This window comes from Cebus imitator, unplaced genomic scaffold (genome assembly GCF_001604975.1).
Source record: "Cebus imitator isolate Cc_AM_T3 unplaced genomic scaffold, Cebus_imitator-1.0 Scaffold598, whole genome shotgun sequence".
NCBI lineage: Eukaryota > Metazoa > Chordata > Mammalia > Primates > Cebidae > Cebus > Cebus imitator.
Genome location: NW_016107913.1, coordinates 875,711 through 891,404, shown reverse-complemented (window position 1 = coordinate 891,404; position 15,694 = coordinate 875,711). Strand labels below are relative to the sequence as shown.

General features: G+C 46.5%; 1 protein-coding gene across 1 annotated transcript in view; it reads left to right on the top strand.

The window, feature by feature from the left end:
- Nucleotides 1–80: 80 nt before the first annotated feature.
- The window catches only part of ZNF484 (zinc finger protein 484), a 442,175-nt gene continuing 426,561 nt past the window's right edge, over nucleotides 81–15,694 (top strand). Inside the window, exons 1-2 of the mRNA XM_017516622.2 lie at nucleotides 81–228; nucleotides 2,230–2,373. The gene's annotated coding sequence lies outside the window, so the exon portion shown is untranslated. The remainder of the gene's footprint in view (nucleotides 229–2,229; nucleotides 2,374–15,694) is intronic.

Sequence of the window (15,694 nt, the reverse complement as noted above, 5' to 3'; positions counted from 1 at the left end):
AATCAGAACACGTAGTCTAGGAACGCCATATATAAAGGATGGCAAGCGGGAGTCTCGCCATTTCAGACTGAGAATTCTGAGTACGTGGGCCAAGCCTCTCCGAGCTGGCTTAGAGGAGAAGGAGTAGTAGCCGCCTGCCGCCCATGCTGGAGGCTGGAGTCTGCAGTATCGGCTCGCCTCGCTGTTGCGGTTGGTGGCGGTGACCAAGACTACAGCGCAGCTGGAAAGGTAAAAAGATGGCGGGATAGGTTCACCATCTTGCGCACGGCCTAAGGCATGGGGGACGGCTTGGGAGTGCCCTGCCGTGCGCAGTGAGCACTATCCAGGGTGTCACTGCTGGTGTTGCGGGGGCTGGTTGGGGGGGGCGGTTATTAGAGGCGCCACTGCCCGCGTAGGGGAGAGGGTTGGGGGCCCTTTCCTGGGGTGTGCTGCCCATTGCTGGGGGCTGGGATGGGGCCTGTCCCAAGCGGTACTGCCAGCAGCAGTGGGGCATTTTGTGGGCACTATCTGGGGATGTACTGCCCTAGGTGGAGGGTGAGTTGGAGGAGCTATCAGGTGCTGCAATGCCGTTGTCTGGGATGGGTTGGTGGCACTGTGCGGTGCAACACTACCAGCGGTGAGGGACGGGTTGGGGGTGCTATCAGGTGTTACATTGCCCCCGGTGTGGGGGGGTGTGATATCCAGGACATCATTGCCCGTGTCTGGGAGCTTGTTGGGGGCACTATCCAAGGCGGCATTACCCACGTGGGGAGCGGGTTGGGGGCACTATCTGGGGCTGCAGTGCTGGTGGTGGAGGATGGGTTAGGGTTACTATAGGGTGCTACACTGCTGGTGGGGAGGAGGGGTGGTGTTAAAGGCGCCATGGGGACTGCACTGAGAGGTTGGGGGGCTTGTTGGGAGAGCTACACAGGGTTTGACTGCCTGTGGAGGGGGATAGAGGGCTGGTGGGGCCACTCTTGGGGCCGGATACACAGCCTGAGTGGTGGGGAGGTGGCGGGTGGGTCAGGTGCTCTCAGGGATCTGCTGCCTGGCAAAGAGCCGGTGAGTGTGCTATTCCGGGCTGCGTGGGTTGTGGCAGGGGCGGGTTGGGTGCGCTATCGGGCTACCCGAGCTAGCCATGGTGGTGCTTCCCAAGGTGGAGAGGGAGTTTGGAGTGCCCTCCATGACTGCACTGCCCAAGGCAGGGAGTTGGTTGGGAGCACTATCCAGGGCCGCACTGTTCCTGACGGGGAGTGAGTTAGGGCACTCACTATTCAGTGTTGCAGTGCCCGCAGTGGGGGGTAATTTGGGTGCCATATGGGGGCATCACTGCCTGCGGTGGGGGTCTGCTTGGGAATGCTATCTGTGGCTACACTGCCCACCCCAGGGAGCCTGTTAGGGTGCTATCCCGGGCTGTGCTGCCCATGGCAGGGGGTTGGTTTGCGGGTGCCATCGAGTGCTGCAGTGTCTAAGGCAGGGGCAGGTTAGGGGCTGCCATCACGTGCTACATTGTCGGCCGTGGGGAATCGGGTGTGGGCACTATCCTTGGGGTGCCCTGCCGGTAGTGGAGGATGGGGTGTTGGCGCTATCCTTAGGGTGCCCTGCCGGTGGTGGGGGATGGGGTGTTGACACTATCCTAGGGCCACACTGCCGGTGGCAGCGGGTTAGGGGCTCTGTCGGAAGCTGCACTACCGGTGACAAGTGATGGAGGTTTCAGTGACAGTGGTGGTCTCTGAGAGAGGAGTGGTCCTCCTCTCCCCGGACATTAAATTCTAAAGGGCCACCTCCTCTTGCACGGCAGGCACATGTTTCTGTGAAAATCCTGATCACAGCAGGGCCCCCAGACCCATCATGGTTCCCAGGCCTGAGCCCTCACATTCTGTGTTGCAGAGACTGCCAAGGATGCCCAGGCATGCAGAAGCAGACACCATGGGGTGACAGGGCCCTGTGGGTGGAGGTCTCAGGAATGGGAACCAGCACATTGGTGGGGAGGGCTGGCTGGGTATGAGTTTCTGCTGCTCCTGCTTCCCGAGCACAGCCTGGGTGGTCCCAGTGGTTCCTATGGAGCGGGAAGCCCAGGCACCATGGTGTCTCCAGTCTCCACTCCCCCAGCCAGTTCGGGCCAAAAAGACATGCTGTGGACTTTGGAGGGTGGGCATGAGTGCCTTCACTGAAACTGGCCCATGGCAGTCAGTGGCCAGCATGACAAGGTGGGGGTCAAATGCTACCACTCTCTGTGTCCCGTTCTAGGCTTTTCTGGCTTTGCCCACCCAGCTGCTCCATGCCAGGAGAAGGAAGAGCCATCTGCTGCATGCTGGAGGCAGGAGCTTGTGGCACCACGGCTCACCTCACTGCGGTGGGTGGCAGGGACAGAGACTGCAGAGCGCCGGAGAGGTAGGAGCATGGCTGGCTGCCACCAGGGCAGGGACAGGGTGCAGAGGTGGCCAGGTGGCAGCCTCTGAGGTGGCCTTGGGCCCTCAGTCCCCCCTGCTGCTGGTTACGGCAGGCAGAGCTGGGGTTGCCACCGCTTCTGCCGCGCCATGTACAGGTGGCAGCTGCAGTTGAGAGCCCGCGTCAGAGGGCAGCAGTTCAGGTCCCAGACCTGAGTGAGGCCTGACGGTCGTAGAATACTCCCCTCCCACCCTAGGATCCGCTCCTCTTTGGCAGCTCCCTGAGTACAGGGCTGCAGGTCTCTACACTGTGCGGCCACCAGAATGGGGCTGAGTGCCATTTCCCGCCCTTCTGCAGCTGGGGCTTCACTGCATCAGTTAGGGCCATGGTGGCATCTGACCCCTGGTTCTGTGCTGTTGGCCCCCGCGTGCATATCCAGGATTGCCACCGCTGCTGACGTGCACCATCTGCAAGGGGCGGCTCCAGCTTAGCCCATAGCGTCGGCTGGCAGGGCTAGTCCCAGAAGACCCAAGGGCCGTCCAGCAGACTGCCCTCCCAGCCTAGGGCCCCTCTTCCTTGGCCTATGCACAGAGCAATGGGTGGTGGTCGCTGGGTGCTGTGCAGCCGCTCAATCCTCGAGGCCGACTGGCCGGTTCCTGCTTTCCTGCAGCACCAGGGCCGACTGCCTGTGTGAGGAGCTGTGGAGGCTTCTGGCCCTGGGATCCTCACTGCAGTAGAGCAGGCGGGCAGCATCAGTGGTTGTCCCTGTGGCTGCTGCATGGCCGTGTGCAGGTGGCAGCTGCAGCTGAGCCCAAGGCAGAGGCTGGCCCTAGATGGCCCGAGAATTGCGCAGTGCACCGCCTAGGGTCCATCTTCCTTGCCCCTGCCCAGAGTGCAGGGTCTGGGTGCTGGGTGCTGTGCAGCCTCGGGGGTGGGGCTGAGCGCCAGTTCCCCCCCTCCTTGTCTTCCTTTTTGGCCCTGGTCCAGGGCACTGGTTGTGGGCACTGGGTACCCTGCAGCCACTGGGATGGGGCTGGGCGCCAGTTCCAGTCCTCCTCCTGCTTCGAGGCCTGATTTAGGCACGGCAGCAGGGTCTGGCCCTCAGGTCCATGTTGGTGGTGGAGGCAGGCAGGATCTGGGGTTGCCACCACTGCTGCCACATGCCATCTATAAGTGGCAGGTGCAGCAGAATGCACGGGAGGTCTCAGACAGCCTGGGAGTCGCTCAAGGCACCTCCCCCCACCTTAAGATCCGTGCTTCCTTTGCCCAAGCCCAGAGCATGGGGTTGTGGGCTCTGGGCCCACTGCAGCCCCCAGGATGAGGCTGAGGGCCGGTTTCTGCCCCCTTGCATCTACGCTGCTGACCACCTAAATTAGGCGCCATAGTGACGTCTGGCCCTGGATTTTCTTCTGCTGGTGGGGGAGGACAGAGCCAGGGGTTGCCACTGATACTGACTTGCGCCATTTCCAGGTGGCAGCTGTGGCTGAGCCCACGGCAGATTCTGGCGGGACTGCTCCCCGAGGGCATGAGGATCGCGGAGTGTACCGCCATCCCACCCTAGGGTCCACTTTTCCTTGGCCATGGCCCAGAGCACAGGTTTGTGGGCACTGGGCACTGTGCAGCCGCAGAGTTGTGACTGAGTGCCTGCTGCCCTCCCACACCTGTGGGCTGACTGTGGCAGTATCTGGTCCTGGGGCCAGTGTCCAGGGTTGCCACCGCTGCCGCCCTATGCATGTACTGCAATAGTCTGATAGCTGAGCCAGCTACTGAGTGCCTGACAGAACTGGTAGTGTAGACAGTGAGGATAGGCTACACAAGGGGAGATTCCTGGCCCCAGGCAGGGCAGTTGGGAAAGTGTAAGATTTCATCATGCTCCTTGGAATGGCATGCAAATGAAAACCGAATGTTTTATTTCTGGAATTTTCCCTCTGATATTTTTGGGATGTACACAGGGAACTGAAACTGTGAAAGCCACACTGTGGGTAATGGGAAACGACTGTGCCTCTTAGTTTTTATATTAGTTTTCTGTGGTTGCTGTAGCCGATTATCACTCACTTAGCCACTTAATATAACACAAGTTTATTATCTTTATGTTCTGGAGGTCTAAGTTTGAAATGCATCTTACTAGGATAAAATCAGGGTATTGTCAGGGCTACATTCCTTTGGAGATGCTGGGGGAGAATCTGTTTCCTTGCTTTGTCCAACTTCTATAGAGGCTGCCTGCATTCCTTAGCTCATAGTCCCTCTTCCATCTTCAGCAGCTGTGGGTAACAGTGTAGCATCTTCAAATCTCTCTCCTGACTCTCCTACCTTCCTCTTCCTCTTTTTTTTTTCCCTCAAGACAGGGTCTTATTCTTTTCTCCAGGTTGGGGTGCAGTGGCATGGTCATGGCTCACTGCAGCCTTGACCACCTGGGCTCACGTGATCCTCCCACGTAGGTAGAAGTACAGGTGTGTGCTACCACTCCCAGTTCATCATCATCATCATCATCATCATTATTATTATTATTTTGTGTATATCATAGAGACGGGGTTTTGCCATGTTGCCCAGGCTGATCTCTTTTTAAATATTTTTTAAATTTTACTTTAAGTTCTGGGGTACATGTGCAGAACATGCAGGTTTTTTACACAGGTATACATGTGCCATGGTGGTTTGCTGCAGGTGTCCACCTGTCATCTAGGTCTTAAGCCCCGCATGCTTTAGGTGTTTATCCTAATGCTCTCCCTCCCTTTTCCCCCTATCCCAGACAGGCCCCGGTGTGAGATGTTCCCCTCTCTGTGGCCATGTGTTCTCATTGTGCAACTCCCACTTACAAATGAGAACATGCAGTGTTTGGTTTTCTGTTCCTGTGTTAGTTTGCTGAGAATAATGGTTTCCAGCTTCATCCATGTCCCTGCAAAAGACATGAACTCATTCTTTTTTACAGCTGCATAGTATTTCATGGTGTGTATGTGCTATATATTCTGGACCCCCAAGGCTGGGAAGGCAGATTCTCAGTCAATTTCCACCTTTTCCTCTGCATTCTCTTCCCTCTGCCGTCTTCTCCCTTTCCTTCTGTTCTTTGGAGAAAATAGGTCCGCAGCAGCCGCTGAACTTTGTCTTGCTTTGTGTTCTGCTCTTGATCTCACTTCCTTCCTTTCTCCTTCCACCTTGCCTGGCTGATTTTTCATATCATCCCCTTAAGAAGGCTTTTTGAAGGCTTAAAAATCTTCTCAAATGTGAATTTCTGCTTATGGTTTAAATGGATGCCATTGTCAGCAGGGGTCAGTGATGACCCACCCATCTTCTACACTACTTCCCTTTGCTCTCTGGTTCCCACATTTGATTCTGTTTTCTCCCACTTCCTTGGTCTGTCGGGTAGTCCCAGCCTGCCCTGATCTCTACCACGTGAATGGAGGGAAAGCTAAGCCGTCCTTCCTGGCTTTCCAGTGAGCCAGCAGGTGGATCTTCAGACCCTCCTCACTGTGTGGGCATTCAGAAAACTTTTGGGGTGTGTTGCCACGGAGACAATGGAGTATTTATTGTACTACCTTCCTTAGACTTTCTTATGCAACCTGCCCTCTTCCCCGGATTGCTGTGATGCTGCAGGGAGGTTTCTTAAATTAATCTTGTCAAAATAGCCTTTGAATCCTTTTGGAGCAGGAATTTCTTTTTAATCTCACAAGACACAAACTGTTCAAGGGAAGAATTAGGAACAAAGACAATGCAGGGAGACTGGAGAGAACTTGGAGAGCATTTAGAGAAAAGGGGGGAAATGACTGTTGGGTTGGAAAATAGGAGCATGGATAAGTGGTGAGAGGAATGGGGATTATGTAACTGGGACAGAGAGGCTGACAGGTGACCTAGTAATAGGCTTCCAGTTTGTGGAGGGTTTGCACAGGGAGACTGGCTTCCCATTACCAGGGAAGAAAAGACACTGAAAGTGGGAGGTAGGGGAGCCTGAGGCTGAGGAAGAACTTCTAATCACAGGGTCACAAGGGAGGATAGATCACAGCTCTTCACCAAGTAGTCTTCCCAGACAAGAGCAGCACTGGGATGGTGGTAGGGCTTTCTGTGTGTCATCCAGTGCAGAGCTTCCTGATCACTTGTCATCGGATAGTAGCAAGATGGCTGCCTCAGCATCTCCAGGGACACATGGTAAAAATACAATTTTCTGGGCCCTCCCCAAACCTTCTAGTTTAGAATTTCTGGGAGGAAAGTCCAGGTGTCTGTACTCTCATACACCCCCACCCCCGGAGAAATGTAGAACTAGCTCATGGAGAACCAAGAGGCTGGTGATGTGGAGAAAGAGGAAGTGCCTCCCCCAGATCCCTCTGATGTTCCCTGTAGCATCCTGCTAGTGCTTCCACTGCCCATGAGCTGCTCCGGAGCCCCGACCACACCTGTCCTGGTGACTGTCCAGCATCCCTGCTGGACCACTTGGAATGGACCGTGGGGCATCAAAGCTGCCCTACAGCTCTGAAGAACCCCTGTGTCTCTCCTTAATCACAAGGGTGGTGGGAAAAATGCTCATTCCCCGTTTTTGTTCTAAACTTCACTGGCAGTCACTGAAGTCTTAGGTGGCTGTTCTGTGGACTTTTCCAATGCCAAGGGGTCCCTCAGACACAACTGCTGCCCCAAAGGGGCTAGAATGGAGTGAGCCTGGGAGTCAAGAGATGGTATCTCTATTGAGCTTGGGCAGGCTATTTTACTTCTCCCCATCACAGTTTCTTTCTCTGGAAAAGGAGGCACCTAGCCTGGACAATCTCTAAGGTCCTTCCAGCTTTACCTTTGTGTCTCTACTGGCTGTTTGAGGAATTGCAATGCTTGAAGAGTATAACGTCGTAGATTCAGCGTAATATTTTGTAGTGAAATATTTTAAATTCAGTGTTTTTTTTTCTTTATATAACATATCTTGGGAATGTTGGGAAGGATGAGGGAAAATACACGAATACACCCAACTCCAGCGAGCTCATCTTGTGTGTGGGCCAGCTGTTCACCACGCACGGCCATGCACAGCTCTCTCGTCCCTTCACGGCAGCAAACCAAACTACACATGCTGTTCTTTGGCCTCAGAACAGTTTGTTGTATGTTTCAAATGTGTAGCTTAGAATCAATCAATATTGTTCATGGGAATACTAGGAAGGTTGGGGGGCTGGAATCATTCTTTCACACACTTACTTGCTTGTTTCCTGCTGAATTCAAGATTGCAGTGTTATTTCAAAAAAAAAAAAAAAAAGCTCCAAAGTCAATTATTATTTTTGCTTGTAAGCTTTTGGGACCAGCCACGCCCTGACACTTACAAAATAATGAAATGTTAGTATAAGAAAAATTGCTAGCTGCCTATCCCAACCCTCTATCTTAGTAACTGAACCTAATTCGAGGCACACTGCTACCTACACTGTAATAGTAGATTTTCCAGTCTCCTGTATGGCCAGGTAAGTTGTGGACAATGATAGAGATAAATTACTATAAGCTATCATTTAAGGAAGTCTTTTCTAAAAAAGAAAAGGATTTTTTTTTCCTTTCTCCCTTCCTCCCTTCATTTCTCCTTCCTTCCCTTCTTCGTCTCTCCCTTCTTCCCAGAATGCAGTTGTAATGGCTGGAGTTCCAGCAGCCACTTTAGACCATAACATGGAAATCAAGCATTGAGGATGGCAAAGCAAAAAGCTAAAAGCCTGAGACACAATGACCATAGGGCTGCCATCCCACCCCGGGACTGTCTCCCTTCAGACATCTTTTATGTGAGAAAAAAATAAAGCCACTGTTATCTTTTGTTTTACTTATGCAGCTGAACCAAATTCTAATGAATCCATATAGGTTCATTCTGGGCAGATGGTGCTCAGAGCAAAATGGAGCTCAGAGTGATTGGAGCACTGAACAGATGGAGCTTGGAGCAGATGGAGCTCGGAGCAAGATGGAGCTCGGAGCAAGATGGAGCTCGGAGCAAGATGGAGCTCGGAGCAAGATGGAGCTCAGAGTGATTGGAGCACTGAGCAAGATGGAGCTCGGAGCAAGATGGAGCTCGGAGCAGGTGGACCTCTGAGCAAGATGGAGCTCAGAGCAGATGGTGCTCAGAGCAAGATGGACCTCAGAGTGATTGGAGCAGAGCAGGTGGAGCTCGGAGCAGATGATGCTCAGAAAAGAAGGAGCTCCATGCAAGATTGAATTTGGAGCTGATGTTCCTCTGTGTAAGATGGAGTGCAGAGCAAGATGGAGCTCTCAACAAGATGATGCTCAGAGAAGATGGAGCTCTGATCAATAAGGAGCCATAAGCAAGATGGAGCTTGGTGCAGATGTTGCTTGGTTTTAGGTGGAGCTCAGAGCAGATGGTCTTTACAGCAGGATGGAGCTCAGAGTGATTATTCTTTGGATTATTAATGCAACCAATTTTAGTGATGCAGTTGTTAAATCACAGTCAAGCACCTGTTTACCTAGTGCTGAGTTCCTTTATGTTGTGAGTTCAGTGTCATCTGAGGGGACAGTGGTCCAGGGAAGTGTTGGGAGGATGAACTCTTTTCTGAGTGGCTTTGCAATCATAAAAAGTCATCTAACAAAGATGCTAGAAAAGTGAATATCCTACCAACTTCCTAGTCAGGAAAATGCCCAATGCCATATTTATTTGGGGGCAAAATTATGTATTCAGAAGAATTTTTCACAAAAGAACAGTGATAAGAGGAAATTATGCATCTGTGTTCAGCAAGTAAGACTCTCCCTTCACACCTGTGCTGTGGGATCCCAGGCTTCAGGAGGCTGCTGCCGTCACAGTCCCCAGGTTGTGGGCCACTTTGTCAGCTGCTCTTCTGAAGGCAGATCTCTGGTCCATGCCTTCCCCTTCGCTGTCCAGACAGAGACTGGAGACGCAGCATCGTATATAGCTGACAAGTGTTAGCCTTGTTAACTAATTCTGTTTCACAGAACATAATTTATACACTCCGTGGAAATGCTTCTCACTGCCTGTTTTTTACAACTTCAAGGTAGAAGTAGGTAACAGTGCTAAAGTTATCTTACTAGAATAACAAAGTCCATGGTTTATTGCCCCTAAAAATATTTCTGTTAGCTTACTAGGGCTGCCATGACAAAATACCACAGACTGAGTGGCTTAAGTAACAGAAATTTATTTTCTCACAGTTCTGGAGGCTGGAAGTCCAAGATCAAGGTACCAGCACATTTGGTCTCCTCTGAGGTCTCTCTCCTTGCCTTGCTGATAGCTACCTTCTTACTGTGTTCTTACGTGATTGTCCTGTGGCCTGTGTGTGGTCTGTGTCCAAATCTCCTCGTCTTACAAGAAAATCGGTCCTACTGATTAGTGCCCAGTCATATAACCTGATTTTACCTTAATTACCTCTTTATAGGTCTTCTCTACAAATACAGTCCCATTCTGAGGTACTATAGGGGAGCACTTCAACATAAATTTGAGGCCACACAATTCTGTCCATGACAGTTGTCCACCTTAGCTTTATAGTGAACCAACCCTGTGAAAAAGACTTGACTCCGGGTTGGGTGCTCATACCTGTAATCCTAGCACTTTAGGAGGCCAAGGCGGGTGGATCACCCAAGGTCAGGAGTCCAAGACCAGCCTGACCAACATGATGAAACCCCATCTCTACTAAAAATACAAAGAAAATTATTCAGGCGTGGTGGCGGGTGCCTGTAATCCCAGCTACTAGAAAGGCTAGGGCAGGAGGATTGCTTGAACCCAGGAGGCGGAGGGTGCAGTGAGCCAAGACTGCGCCACTGCACTCCAGCCTGGGCAACAAAAGCAAAACTCCATTCAATAAAAAAGACTGACTCAAGGCAATGACCTAAGAACGAAGTGATGACAGCTGGTGACTTTCCACATGAAGGTGCAAAGCCTGTGCAGCCCTGGGAAGGTGCAGGGCCTGCGTCTCAGGCTTGATTCATCTCATAGAATCACAGAACTTAAGTGTCCCTCTTCCAGAGGGAATCTTGAATGGAAACTCTAATATCTTAGTTCCCAGTGTAAACAATTTTTATCACATTGTTCTCATGATGACAAATGTCTGATCAGAAAATGACTTAAAAGTATAATTATTATGAAAGCAGACTGGCTTATTTAAAACAAACTAAATCTGAAAACTGTCTATAATCCAAAAAAGTAAACATCTATCTATCTATCTATCTTCAGCCACCATATTTTAGTGGTGCTGTGCAGTGACTTTTGTAGAGCAATATCTCTCAAAGTGTGCAATGACAAATATTGTTTTGTCAAAAGATTCTGTAATCAAAGAAGTTTGGAAAACTTTAATTTTTTGATTAAGCAAGGCAAGAAGCTTGAGTTTCATTTGTTGGTTTACTATGGCAAGTGTTAGAGGCTTTATGACGTGCAAGAAGGATGTATATCATAATATTTCTCAAACCTATTTGACTTCCAATATTTGCTTTTGTTTTTTTTCTCCTTTTGTGGAAAAATTTCAAAAACTTTGGAAAATACTTTTTAAGTGAGATTCAGAAGTTTGTTAAGCAAGGTTTAAAATACTAAAAAATATACACTCAATATAGACACAATGAATACTAACTAAATGCTGTTTTCAGTCAGTATTTATCAAGGATATCCAAAGTTTTTCATGGCATAAAATGATATGTTTTTCCTCAGTAATATGATTCATGTGATGTTTCTGGAAACTTAAAAGAAAATCATCATTTATGTGCTCTAGTATCAGTTTCATGCCATATTTTCCATGGAGAAGAAGGAATTTGGTACAGCATCTTCTCAGGAATACATTGCCACACAAAAATATGTAAATTCCTTCAGATAAATTCTCACCTTCTGCAGAATAAGTTGCACAGAATGGGGAGAAGCTGAATCCAGTGTTCCCAGTGAGTGACCTGTCCTCCTCAACACTGTTATCCCGTCCATTGGCTTGGATGCTCAAGAAACGGAACTGTAAAAATGTGGCTTCTGGCCTTCATATATTATAGTGCCAAAGCTTCGAGGAACAAGTTCTTATTTAATACTTTGTTTCTTCACATTTTTTTCAAAAATATAATATGTTGTTATGAACTATAGTGACCATGTTGTGTGTTAGATCTCTTCTTGAATATTTCCCCTCTCCTAAATGAAATTTTGAATCCTTTGATCAATATCCCCCCACTTCCCACCCCAATTTCAGCCCCCGGTAACCACCAGTCTATGCTGTACTTCTGTGAGTTTGACTCTTTCAGATTTGAAATAAAAATGAAGTCATATGGTCTTTCTGTGCCTGGCTTGTTTCACTTAACATAATGTCCTTCAGGTTCATCCATGTTGTCACAAATAACAAAATTTCATATTTTTTATGGCTGAATAATATTTCATTGTGTATATATACTACATTTCATATACTACCTTTTCTTTATCCATTCATCCATTGATGGACACTTAGATTGTTTACACAACTTGGGCTAATATAAATAAGATTTAATGTATATGGAGTTGCAGATATCTCTTCAGCATACTGATTTCATCTCCTTTGGATATATACCCAGTAGTTGGATTGCTGGTTCATATGGTAGTTCTATTTTTAATTTTTGAAGTACCCTTCATACTGTTTTCCATGTATTAGTACAGGAAATGCCTGTACTAATTTGCATTTCCCTCAATACTGTGCAAGAGTTCCCTTTCCTCCATATCTTCTCCAACACTTGTTATATTTTGTCTTTTTATAATAGCCATCCTAACATGTATGAGGTAATATCTCAGTGTGGTTTTAATTTGCCTTTCTCTAATGATTAGTGATACTGAGCATTTTTTTATATATCTGTTGGCCTGTAGGTCTTCTTTTGAGAAATATCTATTCAGATCATTTTTCCTTTTCTTAATTGAGTTATTTGTGGTCGTCTCTTTACTCTGCTAGTGCCTATTTTGTGTAAGACAATAATGCTGTTACATTTTCAAAATATACAGACGATAAAAAAGAAACATAGCAAGTATGGGTACTTGAATTGTAGTGAGACATTTAAATGTTTTCCAGGAAAACATTCTTGGGTTTTATGGTTGTAAGGATGAAACATGTACATCATTTTGGGGAAGAAAAGAGAAATTATGGAGTGATAAGTTTAAATTGAGAAAAGATCAACAAATACAGTATATGAGAGAGACACTAAGCATTTACAAAAATAGTGTCCAGTTTTTGTATGTGTGATGTGTGCTTGTTCCCTCTGTCTGTCTTTCTGCTATGGTTTGAATGTATCCTCAAAAATTCATTGATTGTAAACTTAATCCCTCTGCTCTCATGAATAGATTTATGTCAGCTCTTCTCTTATGAATGGATTAATGTCACTAGCACAGTAGTGGGTTTGTTATCATAAGCTCTTTTGTGCTTGCTCTCTCACTATGTGATGCCCCTGCCATGTAGTTACGCAGCAAGAAGGCCTTCTCCAGATGCCAACATCATGCTCTTGCTCAGCCTTTAGAGCTAAATAAATTTATTTCCTTTATAAATCACTCAGTCTGTGATATTCTGTTATAGCGACAAAAATAGACTAAGACACTCTCCCTACTTCCCCTATTCTCTTTCCTCCACCCTCTTTCTCACACACAAAATGTTACTGAAATACCAGGGGTTGGATCTAGGTCTTGTTGCTTGCACACAGAAAGCCAATCACTGAGACAATGAGTGTTGCCAAGAAAGAAGGCTTTAATTGAGTGCTGCAGCTAAGGATATGGGCTATCAGTCGCAAATCTGTCTCCTCAAGAAGCCAAAATTAGGGACTTATATAGCAAGAAAGAAATGTAAATATGAGTGGGAAAATGAGATCTAGGGAGGGCTAAGGAAGCAAACATGACAAATAAGAAATCTGGCGTCTCTTTGTCTGAATGCAGTGGTCTGATGAATTTCAGTTCTTTGATACTTTTTGAGAAGCATGAGGGTCCATTTCCTGAGGAAGAAACTCAGATAAGAAATGTAAATTTCAAGCTTCAAGACCGGAAGGGTTTGTTTCTGTTTATATTTTTTAAAATCTGTCTGTGGATCTATGGGTCTGTTTCAAAAACACATACGGAGGAAATCCCAGGCACTGTGCTAGAATTGAGAATACAATGGTGAGTTCAAAGAGGAATAATTTTCCTATTCTCATGAAGTTTATAATACAGGATAAAGAAAGCAAAAACTAAGCAAAGAGCCACACAAGAATAAGATTGCGACTACAACTGACAACCATAACCATTTGGTTAAGCTAAGGAGGCCACCATTGTCACCCCTCTCTTAACTTTTAGTAATGCATTTTACAGGTAAAACCCTTAAGTAGGTCATATTTGGTTGGGAAGATCAAAGAAATCACCCAGTCTCCCACATCTGAAATTGTGCAGTCTGGAATGTCAGGAACAAAAGTGAAAGAGAGACATCATCCAGAACTGCACTACCAGGCTGTTTCTCCTTGGCTCTGCAGTAACTTCCTAGTCAATTGCTGTGTCCAATTCTCTTCCCTCTGGTCTTCTCACAGAGCTGTCAAAATGATCTTTTCCAATGTAATCCTAACTATGCCAACCCCTACCCAAAATCCTCTGGTGCTAAGTCATCTATAATCCACAGTTCTTACCTGTGCCTCAGGGTCCTGCATGACCTGCTCCCCACCCACAGTTTCCTGTTTGTTACAATTCAGCCAAAGGTGCTTTTCCTCCTACATTTTATTCAAACAATACAGATATATAAGGAACTCTTACAACTTAATAACAGATAATACAATTAAGATTGGACAAAATGTTTAATAAAACATTTCACCAAGAAGATACATGAATGGTCAATAAGTACATGAAAAGATGTTCAACATTATTAGTCATAAAAAAAAATAAAAATTAAAACCACAATGAGAATAACTTCTCATTCATTAGAATAACTAAAATTAAAAAGATGGATAATTCCAAATATTGATAAGGATGTAAAACAACTAGAACTGTCACATATTGCCAATGAAAATGTAGAATAACACATTATTTCAGAAAACACTTTGGTTCTGATTTACCATATGACCTCAAAATCTCACTTGTAGAAATTTACACAAGAAAAATGAAAATATGGCCAGGCACAGTGGTTCATGCCTGTAATCCCAGCAGATTGGGAGGCTGACGTGGGCAGATCACCTGAGGTCAGGAGATCGAGACCACCCTGTCCAACATGGTGAAACCCCATCTTTACTAAAAACACGAAAAATTAGCTGGGCATGGTGGCAGGTGCCTGTAATCTCAGCTATTCAGGAGGCTGAGGCAGGAGAATTGCTTGAACCTGGGATGCGGAAGTTGCAGTGAGCCAAGATTGTGCCACTGTATGCCTGAATTCCTGCAGAACACAGTTGGACTGGCAGCTCATATTTAATCCTCTAATATAATATGAACAGCACTGGTCTCCATTTTTAATTTACATCTTAAAGCCTCCAGACTTCAATTGTTTTAGTACTGTATTTCATTATTTAACATCCAATACTTTTATGAAAAAAAAATGTGTTTACCCCTGTATCTCATCTTAGTGTTTCACTGACTGCTAAACTCACATTTTTTGTTTGTTTGCATTGTTACAAGAATCTAGATTGTATTTTTCTTTGGAAACAGTCAGAGCCACTTCCAGCGATCATTTCCCTGGTCATTTCCTATAGACCCTAGACTTCTCTTCTCCCAGCCTTGGAGGGGCTGGGCTCTGGAAGGAGGAGGCAGTGAGTACAGAATGAAAACCCATTCCAGGATGACATCTACCATGCATAGGCCCTTCTGTGTCTTCAGAGCCTTTTTCACATGTCTGTGTCCTTGGAGCTGGCTGGAACCATCCTTGCTTGTCTCTGTGTGTTCTGAGTGCATGACAATTTGGCCCTAGAAATCTTCTCAACAAAGCACAATTTCCGTTGTCTTTTTCCAAAAGACTTTATGAATAAAGTGAAAATATTAGTAATATAAAATCAAAATATATTTGGATTTCTCATTTCAAAATTACCTACCTCTGTAGTTTAGTAGAAGTCAATTATTGGCCCCAGAAGATAATTTTTTTTTCAAAAGTATTTTCTAAATGATAACCAGTAGTTGACTACTTCTTTTATATATATCAAATAGAAGATATCCACAGTATATCCTTCAAATTTAGCTTAAATAATCCATGGAATGCTCAAATTGTAACTGTAAAAAATTGAGCTCCTGTATCTCTGTTGACTAATAACTGACTAATAAAGTAAGACTTGTTGGTTAAAGATAATTTGTAAAAAGTAAACCATTTTGGTTTGACCATGAGAAGTACAAACAAATCCATTATCATTAAATGTGAAAATCTATAATATGTCCAGTTAATATTTGAGTATCAACTTTAGGTCCCACAATTGCCATGTAGAAGCCAAGCTTTTAAAATGCAGATTTTCTACTTCT